Source organism: Heptranchias perlo, chromosome 5 (assembly GCF_035084215.1).
Source record: "Heptranchias perlo isolate sHepPer1 chromosome 5, sHepPer1.hap1, whole genome shotgun sequence".
NCBI lineage: Eukaryota > Metazoa > Chordata > Chondrichthyes > Hexanchiformes > Hexanchidae > Heptranchias > Heptranchias perlo.
In genome coordinates this window covers 94375382-94393226 of record NC_090329.1, presented here as the reverse complement: position 1 = coordinate 94393226, position 17845 = coordinate 94375382, and the positions used below count along the sequence as shown (strand labels likewise).

General features: G+C 43.9%; 1 protein-coding gene across 7 annotated transcripts in view; it reads right to left on the bottom strand.

Moving 5' to 3' along the window:
• The window catches only part of ahi1 (Abelson helper integration site 1), a 344784-nt gene that overhangs the window by 274636 nt on the left and 52303 nt on the right, over positions 1 to 17845 (bottom strand). For 6 of the 7 annotated variants that reach the window (XM_067984826.1, XM_067984829.1, XM_067984830.1 and 3 more), the window contains exon 1: positions 4110 to 4220. The exons of the other annotated variant lie outside the window; for it this stretch is intronic. The gene's annotated coding sequence lies outside the window, so the exon portion shown is untranslated. Of the gene's footprint in view, positions 1 to 4109; positions 4221 to 17845 lie in introns of those variants that run through there. 7 annotated transcript variants of the gene reach the window in all.

Sequence of the window (17845 nt, the reverse complement as noted above, 5' to 3'; positions counted from 1 at the left end):
ATAGCTGTAAAATTAGCAGAAACTTTTTGGGGAAAAAAAAAGTTGCTGGGAATGTGTCCACTTGAGTCAGTCAAAACACAAGTCTATCTGTGCATATTTTCGGTCATTCTGATTTCCTTCCTGATTTTAGACAGCAAAATTGAAGTTACCTTATTGCCATTGTCGTGTCTTGAAACAATCAGCCAATATATCTTTAGAATGCAGTTTTTGAGAATTAATTTACTGTACTGAAGATTATGTTACTTTGTATCTAAGTTTTGTATGTGTTCTGTGGGTGCTGAAAACTAGTTTTTCCAAAGGGATTCATAAGCCAGTGTTGTCAAATAAAAATTGCTGACTAGCAAACAGATATGGCTATGGCAACACTATTTTAGCTACACATTAATTTTAGTGAAAAACATCTTACATACACAATACGAGTAAATATACTTCACATATGTATATTTACCTAACAAGCACCTACCAACATTCAGTAACCATGAAAGTAAAGCACTCAACATGATCAAAAAACTCTGCTTTTCATATCTTACTATTTTATCAACAAATGCACAAAATAGTTAAAGTACACAACCGTACATTGTGCAAAAATGAGTATTGAGATCACATGGTCAATAACTGTGTCTATTACTCATTTTTTATTAATGAAAAATGCAACTAGCCACATCTGGATTCCCGACTAACGGATTGTTAACTGTTCCTTCTCAGGTACCGTCCCTCTCCCCTTCAAATCTGCCGTCGTCACTGCCCTCCTCAAAAAACTCACCTGTCCTTGCAAACTATCACCTCATCTTTAACCTCCCTTTCCTCTCCAAAGTCCTTGAACATGTTGTCGCCTCCCAAATCCGTGCCCATCTTTCCCACAACTCCATGTCTGAATCTCTCCAATCAGGTTTCCACCCCTGCCACAGTACTGAAACGGCCCTTATCAAAGTCATAAATGACATCCTATGCGACTGTGACGATGGTAAACTATCCCTCCTCATCTTTCTCAACTTGTCTGCAGCCTTTGACAAATGACCACACCATCCTCCTCCAACGTCTCTCCTCAGTCAACCAGCTGGGTGGGACTGCACTCGCCTGGTTCCATTCTTATCTATCCAGTCGTAGCCAGAGAATCACCTGTAATGGCTTCTCTTCCCGTTCCCGCACTCATTTCTGGAGTCCCCCAAGGATCTATCCTTGGCCCCCTCCTATTTCTCATCTACATGCTGCCCCTCGGCGGCATCATCTGAAAACACGTCAGATTCCACATGTACGCTGACGACACCCAGCTCTACCTCACAACCACCTCCCTCGAACGTTCCACTATCTCATTTGTCACATTGCTTGTCCGACATCCAGCAACAATTTCCTCCAATTAAATATTGGGAAGACCGAAACCATTGTTTTTGGTCCCCACCGCAAACTCTGTTCCCTAGCCACCGACTCTATCCCTCTCCCTAGCAACTGTGAGGCTGAACCAGACCGTTCGCAACCTTGGCATCCTATTTGGCCCCGAGATGAGCTTCCGACCACACATCTGCTCCATCACCAAGACCACCTACTTCCACCTTCGTAGCACTGCCCGTCTCCACCCCTGCCTCCGCTCATCTGTTGCTGAAACCCTCATCCATGCCTTAGTTACCTCCTGACTGGACTATTTCAATGCTCTCCTGGCTGGCCTCCCAACTTCCACCCTCCATAAACTTGAGCTCATCCAAAATTCTGCTGCCCGTATCCTAACTCACACCAAGTCCAGTTCTCCCATCACCTCTGTGCTTGCTGACCTACATTGGCTCCTGTTCCAGGAACACCTCAATTTTAAAATTCTCACCTTGTTTTCAAATACTTCGATGGCCTCACCCCTCTCTATCTCTGTAACCTCCTCCAGCCCTACAATCCTCAGAGATCTCTATGCTCCTCCAATTCTGCCTCTTGTGCATCCCCGATTTTAAATCGCTCCGCCACTGGTGGTCGTGCCTCCAGCTGCCTAGGCCCTAAGCTCTGGAATTCCCTCCCTAAGCCTCTCCGCCTCTCTCCTCGTTTAAGACGCTCTTTAAAATCTACCTCTTTGACCAAGCTTTTAGTCACCTGTCCTAATACCTCCTTACGTGGTTCGGTGACAAATTTTGTTTGATAATGCTCCTTGAAGTGCCTTGGGATGTTTTACTACGTTAAAGGCACTATATAAATGCAAGTTGTTGTTGATTAGTCGTATGTGGCTAATGCCTAATGTACTGGATAACATTGTACTAGTATTGGATTCGGTACACTTTTATATGTTGTGCACTGATGCCCAATAGGAACGAGATTGAATGGTTCATTTCACATAGGACTTTTACAGCCAGGAGAATCGGCTTCCCAGAGATGAAGGTTAATATCTAACCCACTGTACTACTTGGACCCCCAAAAAGATATTTATTAAAATATGGCTGGGTATTGGGCCTGTGAACCAAGAAACACAGTGCAAAATGAATTACAATTATATTTTTATGCAAACAACATTTGAAATGCACATCAGTTCACATACATTAAAGCTGCAATACTTGCAACTCTTTTTATTTTCTAAAGTACTTACTTCCCAAAAAAGTTTCTACAACAACAGCAATAACTTACAGCCAACTCACATTAAATAACATTTCAGAGCTCTTTACTAGTTGACAATGAACATGGCGTGAAGAAATTTGGGGTGGGGAAAACCAAAACCCCAGTCAAGGAGATAGATTTTTTTTTAAATGGCTTTTGAAGTCAGAAAAAGTAGCAAGTTGGTACTTCATTGACTGTAAAGCACTCAGACATCCTGAGGTCATGAAAGGCACTTTATAAATGGAAGTTCTTCATTTTTTTTATCTAGCTGAAGAGGTGACCTTAACAATTCCATTAAACTAGAAATCAGCATACAGAGACTAGAACCATAAGGACAGATGTAGGCCATTCAGCCCTTGAGCCCATTCTGCCATTCAGTTAGATCATGGCTGATCTGTATCTTAACTCCATCTACCTGCTTTGGTTCTGTATCCCTTGATACCTTTGCCTAACAAAATTCTATCAATCTCAGTTTTGAAATTTTCAATTGACCCAACCACAACAGCTTTTTGGGGGAAGAGTGTTCCAGGTTTCCACTGTCCTTTGTGTGAAAAAGTGCTTCCTGACATCTCCCTTCAACTGCCTAGCTCTATTTTTAAGGTTCTGTCTCCTTGTTCTGGACTCCCCCACCAGAGGAAATAGTTTCTCTCTATCTACCCTATCAAATCCTTTAATTGTCTCAATTAGATCACCCCATAATCCTGTATAATTAAGGGAATACAAGCCTAGTCTATGCAACCTATCCTCAAAGAGTTAACCTTTTTAGCCCCAGTATCATTCTGGTGAATTAGCACCGCACCCCCTCCAAGGCCAAGACCTCCTGAGGTGCAGTGCCCAGAGCTGAATGCAGTCCTCCAGATGGGGGTATAACCAGAGATCTTTATAGCAGTAACGTAACTTCCACTCCTTTGTATTCCAGCCCTTGTGAGATAAAGGCCAACATTTTATTAGCCTTTTAAAATTATTTTTTGTACCTGTCTGCCAGCTTTTAGTGATTTCTGTACTTGGATCCCTAAAATATCTCTGCTCATTCACAATCCCTAGCTTCTCCCTGTGCACTCCCTACTGAGCAAACAGAAGTCTTAGCAGCCTATCAATTTCTCAGTAATTTGAATTTGTGACTCTTAAAAACCGATGGCGAGATTCCATCTGGCTGACCAAAATTTTTTTTTAAAAAACGGACCCATCAGATTTCAGTGGAAAACTCACCAGCGCCATGTAGAGAATTGCGGGAGATACGAAGGGTGATTTATAAATATATAGTGTTACCCTCCGCTAAAATATACCCATTGCGGCTCACGCTATAAATCACACAATTTATTTAAAGTGCAGACACCGCACGGGACAACCGACCGGCCCGAGTTTGAGAAATCAGAGCCGGCGGCCCGGGCGGGAGCAGCGACGGCCCTCGGCAGTGTTTTGAAAAGGGCGGCCTAGCAACGCCGGGGCCCGCCTCACATCATGGCAACCCGGTAACCGACAACCGTCCGGGCCGCAGGCACAAACCCCGACACAGAGGTTCCGAGTGAGAACCGATTACTGACCTGCGTGCAGTGGTTGTGGGGGAGGGAGGGAGGGAGCTGGGTGTAAAGCTGAGCTGTGCTCCGGTCCGGGCTGGAGGAGGCTCGGGTGCGGTTGGTGATAATGGTGTCGGTTCGTTTGTTTGTTTGTTTGTGGGAGGGAGGGGGCGGGGCACAAAAAGATCCCGCCCCCGACCCGCCGCGTCACAATCACCTCGCCGCGCCTCTGCCAATCACAATCTCAGCAGCCCTCCTCCTGGCCCCAAGTGGGACTCACACCCCATTCACATGGGGGGAACGAGGGCAGGGTTGCAGGTAATTCCCAATTCAGGTAGACCATCGAGATGGCCGGAAAGACATCGGCCCAGAAATTGGCTGTCGAGAGTAACAGTGAGGCTAACGACGCTCACCGTCATCGTTAGTACGTCAAGCGCAGGAGTTGGCCCATCGTGCCTGTGCCGGCTCTTTAAAGGAGCTGTCCAATCAGTCCCATTCTCCTGCTCTGTCCCCCATAGCCCTGTAAATGGTTTCCCTTCAAAAGTATTAGCCGAGAGGAGTATAGAAAGTGGCAGGGGTGAAATTAAAAAGGAAAGTAGGAAAGCAAAGAGAGGGCATGAAAAAATACTGGCGAGTAAAATTAAGGCAAACCCAAAAATGTTTTACAAATACATAAAGAGCAAAAGGATAACTAAGGAAACAGTAGGGCTTATTAGAGACTAAAAAGGTAACCTATGTGTGGAGGGGAGGATGTGGGTATGGTACTTAATGAATACTTTGCGTCTGTCTTCACAAAAGAGGGAGCTGATGCAGAGATTGTAGTTAAGGAGGAGTGTGAAATATTGGATAGGATAAACATAGTGAGAGAGGAAGTATTAAGGGGATTAGCATCTTTGAAAGTAGATAAATCACCAGGCACAGATGAAATGTATCCCAGGCTGTTAAGAGATGCAAGGGAGGAAACAGCGGAGGTTCTGACCATCATTTTCCAATTCTCCCTGGCAACAGGCGTGGTGCCGGAGGATTGGAGGACTGCTAACGTTGTACCATTGTTTAAAAAGAGAGAAAGAGATAGACCGAGTAATTATAGGCCAGTCAGTCTAACCTCAGTGGTGGGCAATTGCTGGAATCAATTCTGAGGAACAGCATAAATCGTCATTTAGAAAGGCATGGGTTAATCAAGGACAGTCAGCATGGATTTGTTAAGGGAAGGTCGTGTCTGACTAACTTGATTGAATTTTTTGAGGAGGTAACCAGGAAGGTCGATGAGGGTAACGCGTTTGATGTAGTGTACATGGATTTTAGCAAGGCTTTTGACAAGGTCCCATATGGCAGACTGGTCAAAAAAGTAAAAGGGAAAGTGGCAAGTTGGATCCAAAATTGGCTCAGTGGCAGGAAGCAAAGGGTAATGGTTGACGGGTGTTTTTGCGACTGGAAGACTGTTTCCAGTGGGGTTCCGCAAGGCTCAGCTAGGTCCCTTGCTTTTTGTGGTATATATTAATGATTTGGACTTGAATGTGGGAGGGCTTGATCAAGAAGTTTGCAGATGATACAAAAATTGGCCATGTGGCTGATAGTGAGGAGGAAAGCTGTAGACTGCAGGAAGATATCAATGGACTGGTCAGGTGGGCAGAAAAGTGGCAAATGGAATTCAATCTGGAGAAGTGTGAGGTAATGCATTTGGGGTATTGCAGGACAAGTAGATAAGGTGGTTAAAAAGGCATTCAAGATACTTTCCTTTATTAGCTGAGGCATAAAATATAAGAACAGGGAGGTTATGCTAGAACTGCATAAAACATTGATTAGGCCACAGCTTGAGTACTGAGCACAGTTCTGGTCACCACATTACAGGAAAGATGTGATTGCACTAGAGAGGGAACAGAGAAGATTTACAAGGATGTTGCCAGGACTGGAGAATTTTAGCTATGATGACAGATTGGATAGGCTGGGGTCGTTTTCTTTGGAACAAAGGAGGCTGAGGGGAGATTTAATTGAGGTGTATAAAATTATGTCAGGACTAGATAGAGTGGATAGGGAGGACCTATTTCCTTTAGCAGAGGGGTCAGTGACCAGGGGGCATAGATTTAAAGTAATTGGTAGAAGGATTAGAGGGGAGCTGAGGATAAATTTTTTCACTCAGTGGTTGGTGGGAGTCTGGAACTTGCTGCCTGAAAGGATGGTAGAGGCAGAAACCCTCAACTCATTTAAAAAGGACTTGGATGTGCACCTGAAGTGCCATAACCTACAAGGCTACAGTCCAAGTGCTGGAAAGTGGGATTACCGTAAATTTCTATAATTCTATTTATCCAATTCGCTTTTGAAAGTTACTATTGAACCTGCTTCCACCACCCTTTCAGGCAGTGCATTCCAGATCATTACAACTCACTGCATAAAAAAATGTTTCTTCATGTCACCTCTGGTTCTTTGCTGATCACCTTCAATCTGTTTCCCCCGGTTACCGATCCTTCTGCCATTGGAAACAGTTTCTTCTTATTTACTCTATCAAAACCAGTCATGATTTTGAACTCCTGTATCAAATCTCACCTAACCTTCTCTGTTCTAAGGAGAACAACCCAAGGAGAATTCTCCAATCTATCCACATAACTGAAGTCCCTCATCCCTGGTGCCATTCTCGTACATCTCTTCTGCACCCTCTCTAAGGCCTTGACATCTTTCCTAAAGTGTGGTGCCCAAAATTGAACACAATACTCCAGTTGGGGCCTAACCAGTGTTTTATAAAGGTTCAGCATAACTTCCTTACTTTTGTACTCGATGCCTCTATTAATAAAGCGCTGGATTCCATATGCTTTTTTATCAGCCTTCTCAACTTGTCCTGCTACCTTCAAAGATTTGTGTATTTGAACCCCAGGTCTCCCTGTTTCTGCACCCCCTTTAAAATTGTACCATTTAGTTTATATTGCCTCTCCTCATTCTTCCTACCAAAATGTATCACTTCACACTTCTCTGTATTAAATTTGACCTTGTCCTCACCAATCTACCTGTCGCAGATGCATCTGTCCATTACAGTATTCGTAGGAGTGACCACCGCACAGTCCTCGTGGAGACGAAGTCCCATCTTCGCACTGAGGACACCATTCAACGTGTTGTGTGGCACTACCAATGTGCTAAATGGGATAGATTCACAACAGATCTAGCAGCTCAAAACTGGGCATCCAAGAGGCGCTGTGAGCCATCAGCAGCAGCAGAATTGTATTCCATCACAATCTGTAACCTCATGGCCCAGAATATTTCTCACTCTACCATTACCAACAAGCCAGGGGATCAACCCTGGTTCAATGAAGAGTGTAGAAGAGCATACCAGGAGCAGCACCAGGCGTACCAAAAAATGAGGTGCCAACCTGGTGAAGCTACAACTCAGGACTACATGCATGCTAAACAGCGGAAGCAACATGCTATAGACAGAGCTAAGCGATTCCACAACCAACAAATCAGATCAAAGCTCTGCAGTCCTGCCACATCCAGTCATGAATGGTGATGGACAATTAAACAACTAACGGGAAGAGGAGGCTCTGTGAACATCCCCATCCTCAATGATGGTGGAGTCCAGCACGTGAGTGCAAAAGACAAGGCTGAAGCATTTGCAACCATCTTCAGCCAGAAGTGCCGAGTGAATGATCCATCTCGGCCTCCTCCCGATATCCCCACCATCACAGAAGCCAGTCTTCAGCCAATTCGATTCAATACATGTGATATCAAGAAATGGCTGAGTGCACTGGATACAGCAAAGGCTATGGGCCCCAACAACATCCCGACTGTAGTGCTGAAGACTTGTGCTCCAGAATCAGCTGCTCCTCTAGACAAGCTGTTCCAGTACAGCTACAACACTGGCATCTACCCGACAATGTGGAAAATTGCCCAGGTATGCCCTGTCCACAAAAAGCAGGACAAATCCAATCCGGCCAATTACCGCCCCATCAGTCTACTCTCAATCATCAGCAAAGTGATGGAAGGTGTCGGCGACAGTGCTATCAAGCAGAACTTACTCACCAATAGCCTGCTCACCGATGCTCAGTTTGGGTTCTGCCAGGACCACTCGGCTCCAGACCTCATTACAGCCTTGGTAAAAACATGGTCAAAAGAGCTGAATTCCAGAGGTGAGGTGAGAGTGACTGCCTTTGACATCAAGGCAGCATTGACCCTAGCGAAATTGAAGTCAATGGGAATCAGGGGGAAAACTCTCCAGTGGCTGGTGTCATACCTAGCACAAAGGAAGATGGTAGTGGTTGTTGGAGGCCAATCACCTCAGCCCCAGGGCATTGCTGCAGGAGTTCCTCAAGGCAGTGTCCTAGGCCCAACCATCTTCAGCTGCTTCACCAATGACCTTCCCTCCATCATAAGGTCAGAAATGGGGATGTTCGCTGATGATTGCACAGTGTTCAGTTCCATTCGCAACCCCTCAAATAATGTAGCAGTCCGAGCCCGCATGCAGCAAGACCTGGACAACATCCAGGCTTGGGCTGATAAGTGGCAAGTAACATTCGCGCCAGACAAGTGCCAGGCAATGACCATCTCCAACAAGAGAGAGTCTACCCACCTCCCCTTGACATTCAACGACATTACCATCGCTGAATCCCCCACCATCAACATCCTGGGGGTCACCATTGACCAGAAACTTAACTGGACCAGCCATATAAATAAAGTGGCTACAAGAGCAGGTCAGAGGCTGGGTATTCTGTGGCGAGTGACTCACCTCCTGACTCTCCAAAGCCTTTCCACCATCTACAAGGCACAAGTCAGGAGTGTGATGGAATATTCTCCACTTGCCTGGATGAGTGCAGCTCCAACAACACTCAAGAAGCTCGACACCATCCAGGACAAAGTAGCCCGCTTGATTGGCACCCCATCCACCACCCTAAACATTCATTCCCTTCACCATCGGCACACTATGGCTGCAGTGTGTACCATCCACAGGATGCACTGCAGCAACTCGCCAAGGCTTCTTCGACAGCACCTCCCAAACACGTGACCTCTACCACCTAGAAGGACAAGAGCAGCAGATACATGGGAACAACACCACCTGCATGTTCCCCTCCAAGTCACACATCATCCCGACTTGGAAATATATCGCCGTTCCTTCATCGTCGCTGGGTCAAAATCCTGAGACTCCCTTCCTAACAGCACTGTGGGAGAACCTTCACCACACGGACTGCAGCGGTTCAAGAAGGTGGCTCACCACCACCTTCTCAAGGGCAATTAGGGTTGGGCAATAAAGGCCGGCCTCGCCAGCGAAGCCCACATCCCATGAACGGATTTTAAAAAAAATTGCGATTGATAGCCCACTGTACCCTAGACAAGGTAGCATTGATAACCCCCTACACCCTATGGAAGGTACCATCGATAGCCTCCTGCACCCTAGGTAAGGTACCATTGATAGCCCCCTGCACCATAGGATAGGTACCTTTGATAGCTCCCTGCACTCTAGGGATGCCAGCAAACACATGGAGGTTGATGGCCCTGCCTTTTTGCTCCACACGGGACATGCCGTATTTGTTGAAATCTGATGCCCTACAAATGAGGGCATCTGTCACTTGTCGAATGCAAGCTCACACGCAAGCTCCTGGCTGGTGTTGCAGAGATCTCCAGTGGATGACTGGAAGGAAACAGAACCATAAAATTTGAGGGTCTTGGTCACCTGCATTACCAGGTGAAGTGTAGTCTTCGTACACACAACTCCTCCAACGGCTGCTGGTCTGACATTCATTCCCTGTACACTCTCTAGGATGGGGGGCAGGGGGATAGTAGCGAGTTTGGTGCAGTCTCTGGCCATGGTGCCTCATGCATGTGCCTGCTGCCTCTACTCCTCCTCCTCCTCCACGTCCATGATGTATAAGTGAATACTCAGTGGAAAGGCCATTGCAATCCTGACCTTCTGCACACGCTGAGAGGGGTGGGGGTTCTGAAAGTATTGCCTTAACAGACTCACAGCACTCTGAATATGGAGTTAGGTCACAGATCAGCCATGATCTCATTGAATGGTGGAACAAGCTCGAGGAGGTAAATGACCTATTCCTCTTCCTATGTTCCTAATGGCCAAAATGACAAAACTGAAGATCTTGGTAATATAGAAGCAGAGAAAAAAAGGTGAGAGATCAATTCCAGACTGCAGAGATGAACCACCAAAGCTTTAATGATCCTCCCAAGCTGAGGATCATGTAAATCACGCGACTATCACCCCATCTGCACCATTATGTTATGGTCTAAGTGGCTGCAGTGAGAAAACAATTGCCATTGTCTTGAAAGGGGTAGATGGTGGTGGGGGTGGGGGGGTGGTGGGGAGCTGGAGCCATAATAACCAACCTTTCACGTTTTCAGCAACACAAAAGTCCCAGGAAATTATGGAGTAGCGTGAATAGTGGCGTAACTCACGTACTGGGACTTTTTCACTGGAAAATGGGCCCCATGACGTAGATATGCCATTCCAATGGTGCAGGTCTCCAGGAACTTCCCGGCCAATATAAGTGATAACAGATTGCTCCAAGTAAATTTAAGGCAGATATCCAACTGTAGGGTTCTAATGATGTTCATTAGCTGCAAAACTAATGTGTAAGTGAATTAATAAGTTATCTGAAGTCCTTCACTGGATTGTCACCCTGTAATTCACTCAGCAATCCATTTTCCCCAATATAATACTTAATCGGATGTGAAATTCACTTGACAGAAAAATCAACTTTCATCTTACATTATAAGGTAAAGTTAATAAGTTTCTCCCACATGAAGTATTAAAATCTTCCCACAAAAAACATTATTAGACAAATGAATTTGGCCTCATTCCTTGCTTTGGACATCCAGCTGGCATTTAGAATCAGCAAGTTTTGTTGAGCTTTAAAATTGTTGTTTAAAATTGTTGTATAAAAGCAGTTTGTGGTTCGATCAAGAAAAAATGTTAAACCGGCAGGCAAAATGTACAAACGGATAAAGGCATGAAAGTCATGCTGAAACACAGCTAGCTGGGATTACCTGTTTAGATAAAGGGGCAGAAATTGCTTGATGCGGCGAACCAACAGTGCTCGCCACTCCATAGATTTATACTAACCCACTAACGTCGGGCACTTCCTCAAAAAGGAAGCATTGAAATGTCCAGCATCAGTTCAAGCGGAGCTAGGACCTGTGGGAGAAGCGGGAGGATCGCACTCTCCCCTCCAACAATCGCAGCATTTTTGACACGCTGCGAAACTGTCTCTGCAAGCTTCCAACAATGAAAACCAGGAAGTGAACATTAAACATTAAAATCATTGGTATAGATGAAGAAAAAAAGAGAGGGTAAGAAATAATTGAACTAAATAAAATAGACAGAAGGGAAAAGTTAAAAAAAATTAATTGAAAATTCTTTTTATTTTACTTTTCCCTTCTGTCTCTTTAATGACCTAGAACTATTAAAATAAGGAGTAATGAAACTCCACATTTTTAAAAGTCAATTTTTAGTTGTTTGGCAGTCATTAAGACTTACTATGCAATTAAAACTGGTGTATTTAAGCGTACCTGTTTTGTGGCGCTATTAGTTACTTTCCAATATATTTTATTTCAGATTTCCAGCATCTGCAGTATTTTGCTTTTAATTTAGTTACTTTCCAGCTGGGCAGAGGAGCAAGTTAGCGCTTTTTCAATGATTTCCCTGATTGCAGCAATCTTACCTTTAAGACAGAGAGCACTAGAGTAAGAAATAGTACAGTATTAGGTGGGATCAGACTAAGAGAGAATGCGAGAAGGTCTAAGGTAGGTTTAGAGTGCAAATGTGTAATCGCACAAAGCGTGGCAAATAAGGTTGGTGAGCTGCAGGCGCAAATAGCCACATGGGAACACGATGTTGTGGCGATAACGGAGACTTGGCTCAAAAAAAGGCAGGATTGGGTATTAAATATTCCTGGACACAAGGTGTTCAGGAAAGACAGGCAAGATAAAAAAAAGGAGGGGGGGTGGCAGTATTGATTAAGGAGAATATTGCAGTGCTGGAGAGAGAGGATGTACTGGAGAGGTCAAGGACAGAATCTATTTGATTAGAGTTAAGAAACAATAAATGTGCCATTACACTACTGGGTGTATTCTATAGGCCACCAACTAGTGGGAAGGATATCAAGGAGCAAATTTGCAGAGAAATAACAGAGAGGTGCAAGAACTATAGAGTAGTGATAATGGGGGACTTCAACCATCCTAATATAGACTGGGATAGTAATAGCGTAAAAGGCACAGAGGGGGAGGAATTTCTGAAGTGTGGTCAGGAGAATTTTCTTGATCAATATGTTTCCGGTCCAACGAGGAAGGAGGCATTGCTGATCTCGTTCTGGGGAATGAGGTGGGTCAAGTGGAGCAAGTGTCAGTAGGGGATCATTTAGGGAACAGTGATCATAGTATCATAAGTTTTAGTTTAGTTATGGAAAAGGACAAGGAGTAATCTAGAGTAAAAATACTTAATTGGAGGAGGGCCAATTTCAGTGGGTTGAGAACAGATCTGGCCCGGGTAAATTGGAATCAAAGATTGGCAGGCAAAACTCTAATCAAACAAGGGGCGGCCTTGCTCCGGAGAGTGGCACGCCACAGGAGCGGCCGCTGGAGACTTGGGCTCCTGGGGAAAGGGTTGCGAGCGGCGCGCTCTGCTTTTCTGTGTCGGTTGAGTCGGGTCGGTTGGTCGAGTGTGGGCGGTGTGTGAAGCGGTGGTGGCATCACTCAGCGCCGAGGCTGAAGTCCGGGCCCAGCTCGGGCTCCATCACGTGGCTTTGTTAATGCAGTGCGCGGGTGGGCAAGAGCGGGGCTCGGGCCTCACATGGCGGCTGCTTTGTGCGCAGTGATGATAAAAAAAAAATGTGATACTCTTCACCAACCCATTCACCCTCTCAGATATGGAGATAGAAAGTTTCCACCAGACCTGCAGATGGAAATTTTAGAAATGAAAGATCATTCCGGGCTGCATGCCAAATTCAAAGAACTGTGCGATTCACCACTACACAAGATTTGAAGTTGTTTTAGAAATTAGTACCACAGAATAACTTGTCTAGTATGCATCAATTTGTTCTGTATTATACATATAGATTCGCCTCAACCTACATTTGTGACCAGATTTTTTCTACCATGAGTTTCATCAAAAGTAACTACCGCTGCAGACTGACAGATGACCATCTCAATAATCTTCTGCAGCTGGCATGTTCAAAATTGAATCCAAATATCAACAATATCGTCAGGAGAAAGCAGGTTCAGAAGCTGCATTAAGTATGTAAGATTGCCATGTTTAATTTGTAGGCCTAGTGACCATTACATAATTAGGCCTATATTGCCAAGTTTAAAAAAATTAGTACTATTCATGACAATATTGTAAGTGGCATGCCTGCACGTTCTAGTTTCACAATGTGGCACTCCTTTGCAAAAGGTTGGCCATCATTGAGATAGGGGATAAGATGAAGCAGAAAGAGGGGGCTTATGACAGATGTCAGGTTGAGAATACAAGTGAGAACCAGGCTGAATATAGAAAGTACAGAGGAAAAGTGAAAATGGAAATAAGTGGGGCAATGAGAGGGTATGAGAACAGACTGTCGGCTAACATAAAAGGGAATCCAGAAGTCTTCTATAGGCATATAAATAGTAAACGGGTAGTAAGATGAAGGGTGGGGCCAATTAGGGACCAAAAAGGAGATCGACGCATGGAGGCAGAGGGCATGGCCGAGGTACTAAATGAGTACTTTGCATCTGTCTTTACCAAGGAAGAAGATGCTGCCAAAGTCACGGTGAAAGAGGAGATAGTTGAGATACTGGATGGGCTAAAAATTGATAAAGACGAGGTACTTGAAAGGCTGGCTGTAGCTATACAAAACCCTGGTTAGACTGCACCTGGAGTACTGTGTGCAGTTCTGGGCACCGCACCTTCGGAAGGACATATTGGCCTTGGAGGGAGTGCAGCGTAGGTTTATTAGAATGATACCCGGACTTCAAGGGTTAAGTTAGGAGGAGAGATTACACAAATTGGGGTTGTATTCTCTTGAGTTTAGAAGGTTAAGGGGTGATCTGATCGAAGTTTATATGATATTAAGGGGAACGGATAGGGTGGATAGAGAGAAACTATTTCCGCTGGTTGGGGATTCTAGGAGTAGGGGGCACAGTCTAAAAATTAGAGCCAGACCTTTCAGGAGCGAGATTAGAAAATATTTCTACACACAAAGAGTGGTAGAAGTTTGGAACTCTCTTCCGCAAACGGCAATTGATACTAGCTCAATTGCTAAATTTAAATGTGAGATAGATAGCTTTTTGGCAACCAAAGGTATTAAGGGATATGGGCCAAAGGCGGGTATATGGAGTTAGATCACAGATCAGCCATGATCTTATCAAATGGCAGAGCAGGCACGAGGGGCTGAATGGCCTACTCCTGTTCCTATGTTCCTATGTTCCTAAAGTAAATAAGTCACCCGGTCTGGATGGGATGCATCCTAGGTTGCTGAGGGAAATAAGGGTGGAAATTGTGGAGGTACTTGCCATAATCTTCCAATCCTCCTTAGATACAGGGTGGTGCCAGAGGACTGGAGAATTGTAAATGTTACACCCTCGTTCAAAAAAGGGTGCAAGGATAAACCCGGCAACTTCAGGCCAGTCAGTTTAACCTTGGTGGTGGGGAAGCTTTCAGAAACAATAATCCGGGACAAAATTAATCGTCATTTGGACAAGTGTGGATTAATAAAGGAAAGCCAACATGGATTTTGTTAAAGGCAAATCATGTTTAACTAGCTTGTTTGAGTTGTTTGATGAAGTTACAGAGAGGGTTGATGAGGACAATGCGGTTGATGTGTATATGGACTTTCAAAAGGTGTTTGATAAAGCGCTACATAATAGGCAGGTCAGCAAAATTAAAGCCCATGGAATAAAAGGGGCAGTGGCAGCATGGATACAAAATTAGCTAAGTAACAGGAAACAGAGAGTAGTGGTGATCAGTTGTTATTCGGACTGGAGGAAGGTATACAGTGGTGTTCCCCAGGGGTCAATATTAGGCCCACTGCTCTTTTTGATATATATTAATGACTTGGACTTGGGTGTACAGGGCACAATTTCAAAATTTGCAGATGACACAAAACTTGGAAGTGTACTAAACAGTGAGGAGGGTAGTGATAGACTTCAAGAGGACATAGATAAGCTGGTGGAATGAGCGGACACAGGGCAGATGAAATTTAACGCAGAGCAGTGTGAAGTGATACATTTTGGCAGGAAGAACGAGGAGAGGCAATATAAACTAAATGGTACAATTCTAAAGGGGATGCAGGAACAGCGAGACCTGGGGGTATATGTGCACAAATCTTTGAAGGTGGCAGGACAGGTTGAGAAAGCAGTTAAAAAACCATAGGGGATCCTGGGCTTTATAAATGGAGGCATAGAGTACAAAAGCAAGGAAGTTATGTTGAACCTTTATAAAACACTGGTTCGGACACAACTGAAGTATTGTGTCCAATTCTGGGCACCCCACTTTAGGAAGGATGTGAAGGCCTTAGAGAGGGTGCAGAAAAGATTTACTAGAATGGTTCCAGGGATGAGGGATTTCAGTTACATGGATAGACTGGAGAAGCTGGGGTTATTCTCCTTAGAGCGGAGAAGGTTAAGAGGAGATTTGATAGAAGTGTTCAAAATCATGACAGGTTTAGATAAAGTAAATGAAGAGAAACTGTTCCCATTGACAGAGGGGGCGAGAACCAGAGGACACAGAATTTTAAGGTGATTGGCAAAAGAACCACAGGCGACACGAGGAAAAACTTTTTACGTAGCAAGTAGTTATGATCTGGAATGCACTGCCTGAAAGGGTGGTGGAAGCAGATTCAATTGTGGCTTTCAAAAAGGAATTGGATAAATACTTGAATGGAAAAATGTACAGGGCGACAGGGAAAGAGCAGGGGAATGGGACTAACTGGATTGCTCTTACAAAGAGCCAGCATGGGCTCGATGGGCCAAATGGCCTCCTTCTGTGCTGTAACCATTCTATGGTTCTATGACTCTATGAATTCGAAACTGTCATATTGCCAGCAAACCAGTAGGAGCAACTTCCAGATTTCCGCGTTTCACTGCGCGTGTAAGAACACCGGACTTGCTCCTCCATTTCGCCACCAACAACAGTGAACGTTGTTGAGCTCACCGTTATTTTGCAAGCAACTTCTGCTCCAATGTCTGATATTGCCATTGCAACAGTCAGACAACTTTTCACCTTCAAGAGAGCTCAGTAAAATCTCCCTTGCCCCTACCCCAATGCCTGTGAGTTATGCCAGAAACTAACTGTGTGGGGATATGTGAAAGTTTGCATGAATGGTCTCTTATCTTAATTCCATTAAATTGAAGAACATCCATAAAATTGTTGCAGACCCAAGAGGCGCTAAATGTCCTTTTCCCCATTACATTTGGTCTTGCCAGCCACGCCCACATCCCATGAATGAATAAAAAACAATAAGTTGGAATAGGTTTCTGTGATTAACTGATAACTGAGAGTAGTGCTGTATGACATTGCTGGAATTATATTAGAATTTATTGTAATATCCTGGATTTTGATGTGTGCCTCATTAAAAGGGCCATTTTTGGAACAGTTGCAGGAATGGGCGGGATAACCACCACAACACCCCTAAAAATGGGATTCAGGGCTGGGATAAATATGTTGCCAAGTTGTCAGTTCTGTTGCCATTGTCACATGAGTTGGATACATTCAGATATACTTGTCAAAAATTTGGAGACTGCTACTAACTCATAGTACTCATTTAGTTGTCTAGACATGGCAAGGTGACTGTCATCTTTTTAACCAACATGGATTTCCAGTGCATCTTAATAATTCATCTCATTATGTGTACAGGTCATGATACTGTTCTTCAGGTTTGATTCACTATAGCCTGTACTGTACAAGAAAATTGTTGTTAAGCCAATTTTGAAAGCTTATAACCACAGATTGAGTTCAGTCAACCCGCTCGCCTCAATTTCTTAGTACAGTTCAGCTGGAGTCAATTATTATTGTTTGTTCTTATTTCTAGAGTGTAGGAAGATAGTAGTAGAATTGATACCTCATTCTTCATGGAGTTTAAATAATGAATTCTAAATATTAATGGGCCCTGCAATAATGTTCACTCTGTGTGTCTATCCCTGTTAAAGTGCAATTGTCAGAAATTGTGATATTATTTTTAGTGCCTGAAATACTTGAAAAAGGTGCAAAAATGACAGAGTTCCTTTTGAAAATTGTGCATATTTATATAAAGGACTTCCACTCATAATTTTTCAGCACAAGACTCAAGTTTGTGTTCATGAGAATATAAGCATAAGGGTTCTTATATATGGTGACAATTTTGTATTGGGATATGAAGTCATTACTTGAGGATTATCCTCAATCATACTTGGATATGGTCAATCATTTTTGAATGGCTTTTGACTATCCAATCAGAATACGAGCAGATAGAAAAAAAAGCCAGATGATGAAAATCTGAAATAAAGACAGGAAATGCTAGGAATGCACAACAGGTATGTCAGCATCTTAAAAATCAGATTAAGGCTTTCGGAGGAATTGTTCATCAACAGGGCTCTACTGAAGAGTTTCACTTGAAAAGTTAATAATATTTTCATAAAGCAGTATAAAATTTGGAAAAAATTGTGATCAAACATTAACTTGCTTAATCAGCTCATGGGAATCAAATGTTTTAAAAACAGCTAAAATCATTAATGTGATTCACACAAGGTGAACGGCATCCACAAGATGGCACTCATGCTATAATTATACAATGGCATATTTAGTAACACGGTGGAGCAAATTC